This window comes from Solea senegalensis, linkage group LG7, assembly GCF_019176455.1.
Source record: "Solea senegalensis isolate Sse05_10M linkage group LG7, IFAPA_SoseM_1, whole genome shotgun sequence".
NCBI lineage: Eukaryota > Metazoa > Chordata > Actinopteri > Pleuronectiformes > Soleidae > Solea > Solea senegalensis.
The window spans coordinates 26,126,954-26,144,737 of NC_058027.1; the positions used below are offsets into that span (position 1 = coordinate 26,126,954).

The 17,784-nt window shown below is 41.4% G+C and overlaps 1 long non-coding RNA gene across 2 annotated transcripts in view; it reads left to right on the top strand.

Moving 5' to 3' along the window:
• The first annotated feature begins 1,331 nt into the window (after positions 1 to 1,331).
• LOC122772398 overlaps positions 1,332 to 17,784 on the top strand; it is a 30,999-nt gene continuing 14,546 nt past the window's right edge. For both annotated transcript variants that reach the window (XR_006360777.1, XR_006360776.1), the window contains exons 1-2: positions 1,332 to 1,426; positions 15,720 to 15,904. This is a non-coding gene — a long non-coding RNA (uncharacterized LOC122772398). The remainder of the gene's footprint in view (positions 1,427 to 15,719; positions 15,905 to 17,784) is intronic.

Here is a 17,784-nt window from a genome sequence, read left to right on the forward strand (position 1 = left end):
AACAATACTAATACATTTCTTGAATATTCCAACACTTATCTGTTGGTGGGAAAGAGGAAGCGGCAGCAGGGTGAACAGGGAGGGCGTGGGAGCTTCCATTCAGTGTGGGTGGTTGGAGTGTAAAAGCCTGTGGTACAAAGCTAATGGTCCAGCAACAGCACTTTAGCCATCTCTTCTGCTGATTGCATATCAAGTATCAGAGTCCCGTGTGGGCAGATGTGCTGAGAGTCAGTGTGTAACAGCAGATTTTACTCTGAACACCTGCCGCCAGACCCTGAAGAGCGTGATGATCAGTGGTCGTTGGTTGGCTGCCGGCAGAAACCCCACCGCAAAAAACTGAGTTCAGTCAATTAACAAACTTACGTTTTGTAAAACACGATCTCTCCCACACAAAAGTTAATTCCAAAAAAACAGCAGTTTTATGTCACAACTTACAGGAGTTACTGATCATCAGTGAGTTCCAAACGAGGCAGCAGTAGATCAGCAGCTTTCATGTTCTCGAGAGCTTAAAATGCTGACTTTCTCTGTGGACTTTGGCGTGAGAGAGTTGGCGAGATTTTGAGAAGAGTTCATCCTCTTGACACCATGAAAAAGTGTAAGCTACGTCACTCCAGGAGGCGGTGGACTGACTAACCGATGAGCACTGATATTCTGTTGTTTTTCATTGACCTGAAGTTGGGTCATGGTGTGTTCCTGACATCTCTCTCATCAGCAACACTTTCCAGCTCTATCTAATTCCTTCAGAGGGTTCTGGATCTGCAACAAGGTCGGTAGCGGCTTAACTTCAAGCTTCGTCCAGATCTCAGAACTCCTCAGCCTTTCTCTAAGGTTGAGCCCATAAACCTAAGCAGGAAAGTAATTTGAGCTGCTCATATCCACTACCTCAGTCTTTTAGTCATTACCCACAGCTCATGACCGTAGGTCAGAGCATAAATTGGATGGTAAATTTATTTCGTGAAGTTAAATTTTGGTTTGGGGTTCACAAATCTTTAGGTCTCATCAGCACTTTGGAAAAAGATTCACATCATATTACGACTTTATTCTCATAGTATTATGACACTTTTCTCGTAATATTATAAAAAAAATGATCTTAATGTTATGACTTTTTTAAGATTACGACTTTATTCTCGAAAGATTATTATTATTTTTTTGACTTTTTTTTAACTAATTATCATTTGTGCGCTGCCCCTTTAAGACGTACACCTGTGGGCGTGCTAGCGCCACGTGCTGGAGAGAGATGAAAGTTAGAGCGAGGGCACCGAAACAAAGAGATGATCGTAAATGAGCGAAGAGAAAAACAGCTAAAAAAAAAGAGCCTTTTTTGTGTGGATTTAATACTTTTAGTTGTTTCAGTTTTTGTGTTTCTTCATGTGAAACCTGCTGGAGTTTGTTTTTTTCCTTTCTGTTGACTCTGAACAAGGATTTGGTGAGTGAAACGGTTTAAATTGTTAATTATCACAGTAGTTTCTCTGTTTACATGCCGAAAATATGCATTTGTGTTGATTAAATGTTAAAATCCCACACTGTGAGTAAGTGGGGTTAGTTATTGTGGAGTTTGTTCGTGTAACATGGAGAAGATGGTACGTCATGCCACAGGTGTAACTGTGTGACGTCAACGCCGCCATTTTAGGGTGCGGTCTCAATGTTAACAAATGAATGTAAACACGTTTCATTTTCATGTGTTTTTATTATATGTATGTGATTTTAGTGCTTCAAACTCTGGCTTGTGTGCTGTAACTGGTCTAGAAAGTCACTTTGGAATTTTGAATTGCTGTTTCCAGATTTTGAAAAGTCTGGAATTTTGTGTGAAAAAAGTATTTTAGTGAATATTTAAAAAGCACTTGCGTTTTTGTCAGTAAAACATAATTTACTGTGAATTCTGCATTCATTACGTCATGCTTTTATTAACATAAACAGATCCAATCTTAAACACCACAGTGTGGCTGGTCAGTCTTTAATGGAACTGGTGCAAACACTGTATGACAGGTATTGACAAAGGTAGATTGTGATAATGTTAACGTAAACATACAACAACAACAACAACTAAAAATAGGTCAGTTAGCAAGTTCCAAGATTTTGTTCCTGTCTGAGTGAAAGATGTTTTACAGAATCGGATTTCATAGTTGTGAAGTACAAGGAAGTGAAGCGTTTTTTGCTCTCCACAGCTTCAATGGCCGTCCTCGTTGCGTACACTCGTTTGTGTTTATTTGATCATAGTTGTCGTCCAGTGTCGGGGACACTCTTGCAGCCTCGCTGTCACTAAGTGTACGTAAATACACACAACACTTGTTTTTGTTACCTACAGCAGCGATGTCCTCCCTCCGCTCCTGTCAGTCGGATGTCCGTAAAGTCAATACCACTAATGTAAGTGAACGGCGTAAACGTGTTACAGCTGCTGATGGAGGAAGTATTAGAGATGGAGGAGGACGCGCGGGGGGGAGTAGTAGGGCAGCAAAGTCTCACAAACTGCAGTTTGTAGTGGAACTGGTGTAATCTTCCTCCCACTTCCAGTGCATTTGACCATTTATGTCAATAGTCCCCTTGAGGGGGGGAAAAAGGCCACGTAACCATCAATAGCCATTTGAGAATGCTAACATCTCGAGCTTGCCGAGCACTTTCATGTCAGTCCTCAGACATGACTCTGTGTGTTAAGCCAAATGAAATATTTATGCATCACTTGCCACAGTCATTTTTGTAGACTGAGGCAATAGATCCTGTGAACTGAGTAAAGCAGTAAAACATCTGGTGCGGTGGATAAGTGGAAAACCTGGAGATTGGAGATTTATGGGACTGCACTGGTGTCATCTGTCTTCGGGTCAGCCAGACCTGTGGTCCATTCAGCAGCATACATCAGGGCCACAATACTGGACCAGAGGCAGATTGATTTACACAATGTTAGATGACGTCTGGGGGCGTGGTTGAATCCTCGATTCCACTTTTGCTTTCGAGGGTCGAGATCGTGACGTCGTTTCGATCGGTATTCAATCGAGATTGCGACACGCCTCGTGTTTAAGCCTTAAGTTTACTCAACTTTCATGATCTGAGCGGAGGAGAGTGTGTGAATGTCCTGCTGCTCCACATCAGCATTCATTTAAACTGACCGCTGCCCTGCCTGCTCCGCCTCGACACCAGTCTGGACAGATGTTCCAGGACTGCGACCCTCTTGTCTGTCGGATAATTAAGAAGCTGATGTAGTGAAATCCAGGCGGACGGGCATCTGGTTTGCTGCTGATGCTGCACATTGATCGGACTGCTTTTAAATATATACAGTTTGCCTTAAGCTTTATCTGTCTATCTGTCGTTAAACATTTCAAACAAACACTAACTGGCCACATGAGTAGTTAGTAAGTAGAGTCAGGCTGTACTTACTACAAGCGTCACAATCACGGTGGATTTATTGGAATTGTGTCTTTTTTTTGCCTTCCTTATTATAAATGAGAGCATCAGCTTAAGTTGGAGTCATCAATAATGTATGGAATGCTCCTGATGGCATCCTCATTAATTGATCATACGTGACATTAGTGTTGCATAACAATGATAAAAGATTCATGTGTCATGTGACCGAGAGTGCATCCTGCCCTTTTGATGAGAGCTGCCTTCAAATCGGACGCTTTTACACTTACGCAGGAAGTGAAGGTTAGGTGATTAAAAGAAAATCACCGACTGGGCTTCAGTGGTTCTTTAATCATCCCCACTGGCACCGTTACGATTATTTATACTATTCTTTTATGCTTTTAACAATTTGTCATGGATTCCATATTTCAACTTCATATTGATGTTCTTAAATATTTGTTGTGCATGAAATGTGCCATAACTAAGAGCTACAGTACTTTACCTCATACAATCACGTAAAAGAAAACCCCAAACTGTCCCTTTTTTAATGCCAGAAAACCCCAAAGTAAGACACGAGGGGATGCTAATTGAGCTAATAGTTGTTATCTACACCCATATATTTATACCTTTTTGTATAAAATGATTAAATTCAAGAACATTTGGCACTTTTTCCACAATACAGTTCCAGCACGGCTCGCCTCTGCACGGTTTGGTATGGTTTCCCATTACTGCAGAACCTCCTCAACAGGGCGGAGTCATCATAGCACGGTTGCACGAGAACCGCCGTGACTTTGTTTTACACGCGACACAAACACACAAAATAGTGACTTGTAAAGCAGTTGTTTTCAGTGTAACTGAATCGATAGAATCAGTCGATTTACAAAGATTTGTTCACAGAATCGTTCCTGACTCCGTCTGACACAGTCACTGAACTGAAATACCACTGAACGGGTCACGATTCGGGCTCGCGATCGGCGGCTTTCAGAAGTGCTGTCGCTAAACACGAGACTCGTCTTCAATATTGAGATTTTAGACATTTTCCTTTGCTAAATGTTGGAGATGAAAATGCATGTTTTCAAGGTTTTTCAAGTCTTTGTCGGCATTGTTCGCTTTGATTCTTGTGTCTGACGTCGCGCTCATGACTCTTCCAGGGACGACACTCGCTCACCAATCACAGGCCGGCAGTCTGTTGGCGTCACATTTTTAGTATAACGCTAAATAAAAACACCAGGTACTATCACTGATGGAAAAGCAAGTCGAGCTATACTGGTACTGTGTAGTGGAAAAGCACCAATTGACTGAGGCAGAAAAGAAAAAGACAAATTTATATTTAAATGTGATACATTTTGAATACAAGCCAGTGAAATATAAAGATTAAGTAGGAGTCAGTATTTCCATTTAGCCGTGAATCAGTCTCCATTTCTCCTGCAGTTCTCTGCTGTCTTGTGTGATTCCTTTTTTTATTAATGCGAGACTGTCGGTGCCAAAAATGGTTTGTTTAACAACCCACCAGCAAAGAGCCACCTCCTTTTATCTCCTCTTTCCTTCAACCATTAAACAGAGAGCGCAGGCAGGCAGATGAGCCATCCGCCCCCATTCTCACACTGTCTTTGGCGTTCTGTATGTGTGTGTGTGTGTGTGTGTGTGTGTGTGTGTGTGTGTCCAAAATGAATCTTCCTCCCTCAGACAGACAACATCCCTCCATGTCACATTCAGTACTTTTACATGACATTTTGGAAAAAAGCAAATTGTTGAGTGAGTCCAATTAAACCTGTACCTTTTTTAAAATGTCTCTTAGTCTGACTGAAGTCTCTCAAGTCGTGGTTAACACTCGGAAAGAGTGTTTCCGTGTGTGCGTGGGTTTTCTCCGGGTTCTCCGGTGTCCTGTGACTGTGAGAGTGGATGGTTGTTTGTCCTATGTCAGCTGACATTGGCATGTTGTATTGTGATGATGTTGATATTGTGGACCATGTATCGCGTATGGTATCGCGAGGTTCCCTGTGATTGGGCAAGTTCTTTGAATAATCACCATTGGCCGATTATTATTTATTTGTTAAGGCCAATTATTACAAATTACGCATTTAGCCAAGTCACTAAATCTTTTTTTGTTTGTTTTACTTTTTGATGACCTCTTTTTAACCTGTATTATGTATAATTTTTTTTTTTACTGAAAGTACTGTATAATTGCACTGCAGTACAGACATAATACAATAAGATTGGAGAAACAAACCATTAGCGTTGTTCTGTAACTGGTTATTGAAGCTAAGTAATTTGTTTTGGATTATTTCTTATCATTCATTAAATAGTATTTCATCAGTTGGAGGGGAAAAAAGAAAATAGGACCAAAAACGATTTATAAAAATTGCTATTGGCCATAGAAAACCCCATATTGACCTGTAGGCATCGTCCGTTTTTTTAGTGGACAGTCTTCTTATTTTATTTTATTCCAAAGTCTGGGAAAACAAATAGTGGAACATGTTTGGGTCCCACTGAGCGTATGCATGCATTAGTAATTCAATTACCAGCTGCATTATCTAGGTGTGTTAGACTGACTTTGAGGAATTAGATTTTATACAATTTAATTTGGATTTTTTCCTGTATTGACTAGTCCAAATCTCCTGGAGTCTCCTTAGCTATAGTTATGTGTTGACACAACAGCAACAACCACAAAAATAATGTAAATAAAAGCCAAAAGCTACACTGGTGCACAGGCCTTTAGGTGTGCCACCCAAAATCCGAATGCCAGAATATTAACAGCAACTTGTTAATGTTCTGGGACTCAGCTGGGAATAAAATCCGGAGTCTGCAGAACAGTAAAACATTTATGTATCTGTATCAAATGTCTGGGTTTCAGACAACTGACCCACTGGGAAAACTCCCACTGCTCCAGATGTTCACCCGTGATGAAAATACAACACTAAAAAATCACTCCACTTTGCCCCTAAAGTGAGTTATGCCTGTTCAGAGTAGATGTGGCCGGTCTATGTGCGACCCAGCTGTTTTTTGTTCTTTTTTTAAAGTTTTTTCAACTTTCATATTATGGGATATCACTGGATCTCACTGCCCTCCCTCCTCTGCAGTAGTTTGCTTAGTTTCAGAATGTACTTCTAACAAGAAATGACAAGAACTAGGATTTCTGTTGCTTCTGTCGAGACCAAAGACGAGGTGAAAGAAGATGTTTTTTGTCACAGCTCATTAAGACTATTTGACTTTTTTGATTATAAAAAGTTCATAATATATTAAATAATAATAATAATATATTATTATCCAATCTAATTTGTGGTTAGTGGACTTCAGGTGTGTTTGCAGAAGTGAAGAAGTTTACTAGGCTCTTTGAATGCACCTCGTTAGCTGCTCCCTGCATTTCCTCCACTAGCTCTCATGCGCTGTAGGTCACATGGTTGTCAAGCTTTACACAACAGGGATGTACAGCAGAAGTTGACTTGACTTGACGTGAATGTGCATAACTGAGGCATCAATTTTCCCCAATTCGGCCCAGAAAACATAGCAAGCAGCATTTCGAGTCTCTCCAATGTTCGGGCTTAAAAACTTAAGATCGGTGCAGATGGAAGGTGTGTCCAGAGCAAAATTCATGTGTTTTTTTTTAAATGAAAACATAGTGTGGATGTAACCTTTGTATCTCACGCAGACACAGATGAAACGTTTTTTTCTATTTCTGAAAGACTCCAAAAACTGTGCTGAAGGCTTTTTGGCGTCTTTGTTTTTCATTTTTGTTTTTGACAGAACGCATTAATCATCCCGCCCGTGTATGACACCTCCAGCTCATCCCTCACTGATTTCTAACAGGCTGCAATCAGGAACTGGTTTGAGTCTCCTTTATTTGATTGATCCTGACTGGCACGTGAATCCCATCTGGCACTGACATGGTACAAAAAAAACCTGACTTTAAAACCGAGAGAAAGGAGGAGCATTTAATAAAAGGTGTGGTTTGTAAACAATTGTCAATCAGCCTGTTTATAATATGGGTAATATTGATAAATAGTAAATGCAAACGTGCCTATGCGGTGTTCACGCCGGACGCAACGTGAATTTGTTGTGCGCCAAGTTCACAGAGTCAATGCACAGATGCCAAGTGGCGCAATCGGTGTGATAGATACGTGTCAGAAACGTGCCCATCTATGGAATTAGATTTGTATCAGTATTTTCAAATGACGCTTTTTGAGAAGCAAATAAGATATGTTTGAAAATATGTTTTGAAAATACACTACTCCCTCACTTTGCACGTGGTTTTTTGTGGACAAGTCTTAGGAAGCTGCCTGCTGATTGGTGACTGAGTTTTGGAGTGACAGCTCAATGGAACGGAAGTCATTATAGGCTTGGAGTCGCTGTCTGTTTGGAACTCGTTTACTAGGTTTTCCCCGTTGACAGCCGACAAAATAATTTGAAATATCTAACGTTTGACGGATTATAAATGTTAGATACTTACAACTGAAAACGTATCATTTTTGTGTGTGGACACTCGGAGCTGTACGACATGTTATCTCTTGTGGAAGCGTCTGCAGAGAAGAAACCGCCACGTTGTGTGGTTTCACAACCGGACACAATTTGGTGAGTTTCACCGTTAAATTTGAGGGAACCCAGCAAAGTTAGCGGTGAAACCACGCAAGACGACGGTTTCTTCTCAGTGTAAAAAGTCAACACAGCAGAAGCTAACACCACTGCTGACACGAGTACACGCGTGTATCGGGTTTCAGTTACTCAAAAAAAGCAAATGTCAGCCACTTACTACAAGAACACACGGCTGATCCATTAGCACGGCCCTTCTATCACTGTGCTTTGTGCTGGAAAAAGTGGCCGGAGTCATTTGTGTTTGACGAGCTCAGTAATGGAGCCATGATCCTCTGGTGATGGCAGCTGTTATGAATTTGCTCTACGTGATGAGAGCGATGCCTGAAAACCACAAAGGTGAACGTTTGCTTTCTGCAGCCGGGATTTGAATGAGTGTTGGGTTTTTACATTATGAAGGCTCTGTGAGTTTAGGCCACATTCATACCTTCTACGTCTGCTGTAAGTCTGGTCCTCGGTGTGGAAATGTCATCATGCGATGACACGCACTAGAGGTGTGAATCTTTCAGACTCTCACGATTCAATTAGATTCCGATTACTTGGGTCATGATTGATTATAAATCAGTTGTAGTTTCAAGACGATTATCGATTTTAAATCATAATTTCATTCAAAATTGATTGAGTACAAAGTAGGGCTGGGAATCACGGGGTACCTCGCGATACGATACATGGCCCACGACACCAATAATATTATGATATTCTGTTATAATCAATATAATGCAAGACATTTCTCTATTTATTCACGACATAGAGAACAAAGGTCATTGAACGTGGAAGGAGCATCTCTTAACTTGCTGTAAGGGCAACAGTCTTGTGAAATGAAATGGGCTATGCAAATCAAAACTGAACCAATGTTATTTAAAAAAAAATCTATAATCTTACAATCGCGATTTTTCTTTGAACGCCATTTCTTTGCAGAGGGTTCCGCGTCAAGTCATTCAATACCACAAATTTGATTATGTCATTTGAAAAACCGCCACCCTGAAGTACACAAACAACGGCAGGAAGCTAACGCTAGTAACATTAGGCGGCAGACAAAAAGAAAGCAGCGCAGCTGGGACTCGACCAAAGGAAGACAGTGGCCAGGGCAATAACGATCAAGGCAATGGAAATGATTGCTCTTGACGACCAGCCGAGGGTTCCGACGGTTGATAGATACTGGCAAGTTTGATAAAGTATTTTAACATGTTTTCTTTTATTATGGCAGCTCTTAGTAGAGCTTGTCAGGTATTGTTTCTCATATCTGTTGTGTAGTTTTATTGTGAAGGGAAGTGGCGCGGTTGTTGTTGCCGGGAGGAAGGGTTGTTGACTTTATTTACGTACCCAGTATAGACGCCCTTATCTCGGTTACAGTAACTTTGGCAGGGTATTATTTTTATTTATGTTCATGTTTGTAATTTATGATCCAAACTTTCTCACAGGAGTTTAGTGAGTTGAGGGAGTTAAACTGTACTTTAATTTAGTTAAACACTTGCTACAAGTGGTAAAGGTTTCTAAAAACCTTTACTTGTAGTTGGTTACTTGTGTCTTATGTGACCTTGTTATCTGGAGGTAAAACATGTTTTGAAAATAAAGGAAGACATTCAAAAATTCAGCTTGCATGATTTTCATTCTGTACAAACTTTTATCATCTCAGAAACTTTTTTTGTAAAACATATATCAATATCGGTAGTTATCGGTTATTGGCCATAGCAGCAATATTAATATTGGATATCGGTATCGGCGGAAATAGTCATATCGGTGCATCCCTAGTCCACATGCTTGTTTTCATGACGCTTTAGTATCGTGATCGTCTTCTCAGGACGACTCACGTCCCCCATGTTCACAGCATGAAGACATAACATCACAGTTTCATTATTTTGATGGCGTCCAGCGTGTTCTCGCGTCTGCGTTACTTCACCTGTCGTTTTTCATTTGTGCTCACGTTAACTAACGTTAACTGACGAGAACACCACTGCACCTGAAACGCGCGTCTCACGTGTGTGAGCCCTGCGGGTCTTTTTGTCATGCGAGTGTCTATGCGGTGTTTACAGAGACCTTGGTTGCTATGGCGACTTCCATTGTGGACTGGGTCAGCCTGACTCTTTCAGTTTCATCAGCTAGCCTTGGTAGAAAATGAACTGTTGCTTTTAGAGCCTAATTTGAAAGAGACCTTTGGAAACCACTGGTTATTGTTTGAAATTCAACTCCCGCATCTGTTATTATCCTGTGTTTATTTTTTCCGCAGCACGATGCTGTTTGAAAATAGAAAAGTCAAGTCACCGTTATTGACCTGTGCACCAGCAATTTTGTTCTCTTCATTTGATCAGCTCAAAACAATGTGGATTTCTATAAGCGGACGACTTTGTATTATATAAATCAGGAACTTTGTCAGAGGAAACATTCTGAATGTTTTACAACCGAAAATTTTCATCAGGAAAAGCTCTTACGTCACATTTAGCGCTTGCAGAAGATTTTTCCTTTCATTTTTCTGATATGCTGTCGGTCCACTGGCCAGTATATAAACCATTTCATTCCTAATTAGAAGACGCATGAAAGTGAGACGGTGTACGAAGACTTTGGCTTCCTCTTCCTCCACTGTTTGTTACTTTCACTTCATTGAGATTGTTGTCGTGGAGGAGTCCGAACAAAGAAGTGACCTCTGATTAGAGAAGGAGCAAAGTTCTCCTGGTATCAATGATGGTGGAGATCCTCCTCCCATCTCTCCCACCCTTCCCCCAACGCCTACCAGAGTGAGTGTGTGTGTGTGTGCTTTCCTTAGGAAGACTCCACTTTCCCACTGGTCAGTGGTTGAGGCTCGCAGCTCCTCAGGGGTCAAAGGTAATTTGGGCTTATAGTGCGACATCATGGGAGCTTACAGAGGTCAAGAGAGGTCAGTGGCAGGAGGAGAGGACACCGACCCGACAAAAGAGTCGGCGGCAAAACCCGAAAAGCACATTATGAGGGAGATAAAGGTTCTGAGACAAAGACTTTAACACAGGAGTGAAGGAATCCACAGACACGCCTCTTTGCTGCCAATCACAAGGGAGTGAACACACTGGAGGGTGAACGCTGACGGCGATTGTTGTTGTTGTTGTTGTTGTTGTTGTTGTTGTTGGGGTGAAAATATGAACACAGGACACCAAAGCACAAGCTGTGGAGCAGGGAAAGTGTCTATGCTAAGATTTGTTTGTGATCCTCAACCAACAAATATATTCATCTGAGGTGCAGTCATTTTTCTCTATGAACAAATGTCCGTTACATTGACACAATGTCGATTGAGTCCATCTGCATTGCTTGTTGTTTGTAGACTAGTAAACGTGGAGTCGTAATCACTAGCGGTGTTGTGGACACTGTCCACTGTCTCTCTGTCTGCCGTTGACGAGACATTCCGTGCAGAACAATGAGCGAGTAACGTTAAGCATAAGAGAGCAAATGTCGACATGATGTCTGGGAAATGAAAATTCCAAGATCTCTGTCTCACCAGTGAAGACTGACTTTGACCAAGATCCCAAGGACAATCACTTGTCCAGATGCAGAGCGTGCTGCAAATCAGTGTCATTGGCAAAACGAAGGCCCCCTCCCATCTTAAGCGGTGTTGGCACATTCGATCCTTGAATTTGAGGGAATTGGTCCTGGAAAGCTATTGAATTCGATGTTAACCAAGATGTGGGAACCCTGTGTGAAAGCTCCAGGAAAAGTACACACAAACGCTCTCTTAGTCTGAAAGTAATACAGCATAAAAATATCATAAAACATCCGTCCTCTGTGATCTGATGAGAAAGACCACATTCAGAGGTGGTTTCTGTGATGAGGCCACGCACCTGAGCATAAACATCGTTTATGAAGCGTTAGAGACCGCCCCCTTTAGCTGATGAACTCTGACCCACAGTACTTTTTTTGTGATAATCAGTGCTCTTATGTTAATGTATTTGCAGCCACAGCCACTATAATATCATTGATTCTTGTCATGGTTAAAACAGGTCATGCTGCAGCAGGTGGAGTAGAGTTTTTGAGTCAGTCCTCTCTGTTTGTTTGTTGATCTGCATATAAAACACACATTTCTGCTCACAGAGACCAAACAAAGGCAGGATTATAACATCAAGAACTGAAATCTAAAGAAGTTACACACTGCAGCTTTACTAGGGTTGTGTTTATGACCGAGTGTTGACATGTGCTTGTTTAGTAAATGTTGTCAACAGGACTGCAACGATTCATTGATTATTAGTTGAATAATACATTTAACTTTATAACTTGATTTATTTCAGCTTCTCAATTGTAAATATGTTCTGATTTCTTTGCTCCACATGACAAAGAAATCATTTTTGGTTTGTGGATCATCACGAACATGATCGCTGACATTTTATCGACCAAACGACTCAATCAGAATATTATAATATTTATCTCCCGAGGATCCACTCATTACACAGCTCCTTCCGCACACTTATAATGAACATGTGTTTACTGATACCCTGAAGGGCAGACTGGATCGGCCCTTTTGACTTTGTCTCACACAAACATTTACACGACAGAATCCTCTGAGTGCTGGCGTTACATGTTCAGACACCGGGTTCTCTCTGCTCCCACACTGTCTGCACTGCTCTGCTGTCAGCACCGAAACAATGACACTAGAAGCTTTTCATCTGTACCTGAAAATCTGCTCTCCGCCTACACCGTGTGCAGATGCTTTTATAAATATATGTGTGTGTGTGTGTGTGTGTGTGTGTATTTCCAGAGTGACTGAATGTGTGGGAGTCGGCAGCCGAGATGGAGGCTACATTTCCCTGCTGCATAATGAGCCTCTTCTCCAGTCTGGCAACAAAGGGGAAAAAAACCCGGCAAATGATGTCTCCCACCTCTCAAACATTTGCCTCGATAGAGGGCCTTACACAATCACAGTCATTACACTGTTCAGACGTCTTACTCAGAGAAATGGGAGACAACAAATGGCGTCCTCAACACAAAACAGTTGTCAGTGTGAGTGGACTCAAAAGCTTGTACACCGCTGGCATTTTCACTCGAGGAGAACTCGCCGCAAACCGTCTTTCTGTGAATTGAATTTGAGGAGCGTCGGGCGAGATAAGCCCCGTCAGTGCGCGGAATCTTAATGAGCAGTTCTGCTGAGGTTAGTGGTGCACATGAGGTCCAGGGGAGATTATGACTCTTTGTGGTCGTCTCTCTTTCTCTCAAAGAAGAAGATAATGTCTCCGACATCACAGCACCGAGCTGGTCCTCTGTGGAATTAAGAAGCAAATAAAATATCGATTTAATCTAGAGCTGCAACTAACGATTATTTTCATAATCGATTCATCTGTGGATTATGTTCTTGATGAATCGTTTTGTCCATAAAATATCAAAAAAAATTAAATGTTGATCGGTGTCCGTCAAACCTGGAAGTGATGATGTTCTCAAATGTCTTGTTTTGTCCGCAGACTAAAATGATTGACTTTTAACAAAGAAATCTTTGTTATCCAGAGCGAAGAAATGAAGAAAATACTCATATTTAAGAAGCTTAAACAATCAGAAATCTTGTTTTAATCATGAAAAAAACATGAATAACCAGTAATCAGTGCATCCTGACTTTAGATGCTCACAATTACGAGCTCCAGACGGACAGCGACTCCAAGCCCGTGGGGACTTCCGGTACATTGTGCTGTGACTCCAAAACTCAGTAGCCAATCAACAGGCAGCTTCCTAAGGCCCGCCCACAAACAAAAAACCACGGCGCAAAGAATAAATCAGGGACAAAGATATGTCACCAAAGCCATATTTTGACCTTTTTCAAAACTTTTCACAAGCCCAGAGAAACAAACCTGTGTGCAGCGTTATAAAAACATTGACATCTTATTTAAACGCCGTTATCGCCCCAGCACTCATGTGCATGTGTGTCCACTTGACACTTGCTGACAGACAGACAGACAGACAGACATGGTGCTGCTGCAGGGCACCTTTCCCTGTAAAAGACAGTTTGCTGCCCTACTTCTTCCAAAATAGGTCAGATCAAATCACCATAGGCCATAATTTGCATCTCCGAGCACTAATTATAAAACCCCTACCCTCATCATAAAGCTATTTCAGTGTAGGGCTGCCCTGCTGCAACATGGACAGGCTGTTACTAAATGCTTAATATACTGTACGCTGTCTGTACACCAATTAAAGTGCACCTCTGTGTCTAATTTAGGTGTAACTGTTGGAGCTTGTGGGTGGGCATGAGCAAAATGTTTCTGTGGAACCCGGAAGATTACGCGATTAAACAAAAACAAACTGGAAACCACTTGGAATAATGAACTGAGGGGCTTGTGTGAAGTCTGTCTAAATAATTAGATTTCACTGGAATCATATTCTTGTCTTATCTTCTATCTATCGGCGTTCAATATTTGATGGCGTGGAGTCCGGCAAAGCAGAGCTCAGAGAAAGACAAAACTGGCAGGACTCCAAGCTTCCAGAGTGAGAGAACGCGCAGAGAGGGAGGGAGGGAGGGAGGCAGGGAGGGGTGTAAAGTCAGGCAGATGGGTGTTAGAGCTCAACGGACAGCCAAGGACGGATCATACCAAACAGCACAGTTTGACTCGGGAGGGCAAAAAAAAAACATGAGCAAAAATAAATGTCCAGGCTCGGGCTGCGACTGACAATTATTTACGTCATTAAAGTAATCCTTTGGTCGAGTTAACAGTTAATGTAAAGTTTATTGAAAACTCAATACAGCCTTATCTACAGAAACCAAATTCTTTGTATTAGGGCGTATCGTGTGTTGAGCTACAAGGAGTAGCATTCAAGGACCGTGGTAAATTTCATTTTCATTTTAATGCTAATAAGCTGATACAAATACACTTACAGTATAAATATTTCACACTGGACCTTTTTATATTATATCAATACTGCTATTATTGCTTTTCTTCTCGTTTTATCCTGGTCATCGTTGGTTTGTGGAAACTTGCTGTGACTTACAGGAGCAACTGAAACTGTTTTTGCACAGTTGCAGTAAGTAGAATTAGAATATTTGGGTGTGAGTTTCCCAGTGGAATCAGCAGTGTGTTTGCTGGTAGATGGTTTGTGTTTGTTTGGCCCGGTACTATCCTCGGCCTCTGGGGAAATGGAGGCAGTGAAGCAGGCAAGCTGCTCCCTCTACCAGGCAGATGGCGCTGGAGCTATGAGGGTGAGGGAGAGAGAGAGAGAGAGAGAGAGAGAGGGAGGGAGAGGGAAGGCAGGGAGAATGGGGGACGGGGAATTGGTGTGTGGATCATGGGAAGATGCAGCAGAATACACACCTTCCTCGGCCGGAAGGGAAAGTTAATGGTCTCAGTTTGAGTTGATTTGTTCTCATTCAGCCGGTCCAAGTTTATTCCCCTCCTCGCCTGAGGCGGCGCTGCATCGAAAATGTAAAATTTAAATAGACATTAAAGTCACAAGAAATCAATAGTGTTATTTACCAATAAAGTGCATTTAAATACAAGAGTTAAACTGACGAGACGATTGTCTGGGAATTTAAGAAAAAGCAGCAGTAAACAATCCTGTTTTCAGGCGTCAGGTGTTCAGGACGGTTGTTCCACAGGTGAGGAGCGGAAAAATAACTCAACACTGATTCAAACACACAGAAAACCTGTGGCTTTCTGCAAACAATGTGAATTTGAAAGTGTGAGTGGTGTTTGGAGTGGTGAGAGGTTTTTCAAAGCACACATGCTTCCGAAACTGGTGGTGACTGAATATGAGAAACAAGATCACCAGTGAAAAATGTCTATTTCAGAAGTAGTAGCAGTAGCCCACATCTGTTGCCGATTTGCACCAGCAGAACTTTATCTTTTATCTTCTGCCTTCTGCAGCCTTCTTGGACGTGTCTACGCTGCTGCTGCTGCTGCTGCTGATGTCATCGCGCTAAAATAACAACACCACCTTGATCACATCAAACTCAAATCCCAAGGAGTGAGGATGAAAGGGAAGGTGGATGAGACCAGAGTGGGATGGTGGAGGAGGATCGTGAAGAGGAGAAGCTGAGGAACGTGTGGAGGTAGAGTGTGTGTGTGTGTGTGTGTGTGTGTGTGTGTGGGAGACACAGGAGTGGAAGGAATTCTTGATCCCTTTGACGATGATAAGCAGCAGCTCAACCTCTTTCTCCCAGTGTGCTGCTGTAATGAAGCAATGCACTTAAGTAGCAGCAAACTGTGTGAAGAGCAATGATGTCATCTGCACTCCACCAAGGAGGTTATTTTTTTTTAGTTTGTCATTCTGTTGGCAACTTCCTGTCCAGGTTTTGATGCGTCAATCAGAATTTTCTCGGTGATCATCCATTACACTGAAGTCTGTGAATCTTATAATGGGCCAAACAATAAAAACACAATATCTTCTTTCAACTGGAAGGTTGTGGGTTAAATTCCTGGCTCTGCTAGTCTATAAGTGTCCTTAAGCAAGACACTTGATCCCATGTTGCAGCCTGTGAACGGGTGAAAACTGTAGTGTAAAAGCAGCTCATCAAGACTAGAAAAGCTCCATAGAAATACAGACCATAATACCAACTCCTCTTCCTCTGACTTGGTAGTTGGTAGTAACGAATAACAACGTTAGTTAGAGGAAATGTAATGGAGTAAAAGTTGCTAGAAATACAAATAACAAAGTTATCATTCCCTGCCAAAGTTTCCACTGAGTGATTTTTATTTAAATACTTCCAAAAAAACCACACTTAAGTAAAATTAAAGTTGTACAAAAACGCGAGTAAATTCATTGCTTTTCCACCTCTGTAAATGACATCAGGGGAATGCTCAATTATAGAGGAAAAAAAACAGTTACTCATGAATTATTTGGGTCTAAATTTAAATCACGATATTTCAAACTATGACTCCGTGTCTTTGAACATTTTTGTATGATTTTAAATTCCAGCGCTCACACTTCCTCTCCTTCTCACATACAGTCAAGGACAGAGTGAAACATTCTATTTGAGTTGTGCAGTTTGGTTTACATCAGCTGGAATAATGTAACCTTTTACTCCGAATAAGCCGCCGAATGGTTTGAAAGAGGTGAGATGAAATGAAATGAAATGAAATGAAGTGAGGCAAGTGCAGAGTTAAGGGTGAAGATCAGACCTCCCGGCATTTATCGCTCAGTCTGCTGGAGTGTGACCGTCTGCAGTGACCTCGCCTCACCTTCATCATCCACCAGGTAAACTGCTGGATCTCACAGAAAAAGCACGAGGCAACAAAGTGCTGCCACTGGCCGTGAAACCAGAGTCCATCAGAGAAACAGACGGTAACATATCGATTTGTTTCTCGTCGTATATTCAACCCTTAAGAGTTGTGAGGGACATTCCATTTTGTTATTGTCGAGCCATTTTGGCTGTGTTGAATGAATGTAGCTCATATTTGCCAGAGGATAAACATGTCGCCTCAGTTCCTTAAATTAGCCTTAAACTTACTCATTTGTTCCTAGCCGCAAAAAATGTCACTTTCCCAAAAAGAGCTGTAAAAACATGACATTTTAATATTTTTTCCGCTTTAAACAAGTCAATCTTTTTAAACTACTTCAGCCTGAGATATAAATATTAAATATTAATTCTGTTTTGGGGATTTTATCCCTTTAGCTAATGTAGGGCTGCAGCTAATCATGATTATATAATGAGCTTCTTGCATGTGCCGGTACTCTCCGGTATACAGTCCTGGTACTTCTTACAATACGATGTATTCTTCTTTTTAACGTCGCATCACCTTATTTTGAATGTAAACTCAAAATGTTTATATACAAAAAGGAGAAGAGGGAAAAAACACAACTGTGCCGTTTCACAACAGAGGCTTCAAATTTATGAATAAGAGCTTCCTGACAGAAAATAACTTAAAATGGATTTATATTGATGAGTCCATACAGTCCAAGGTTCCTCTCAAAGGGACCTTAGCTGTAGAA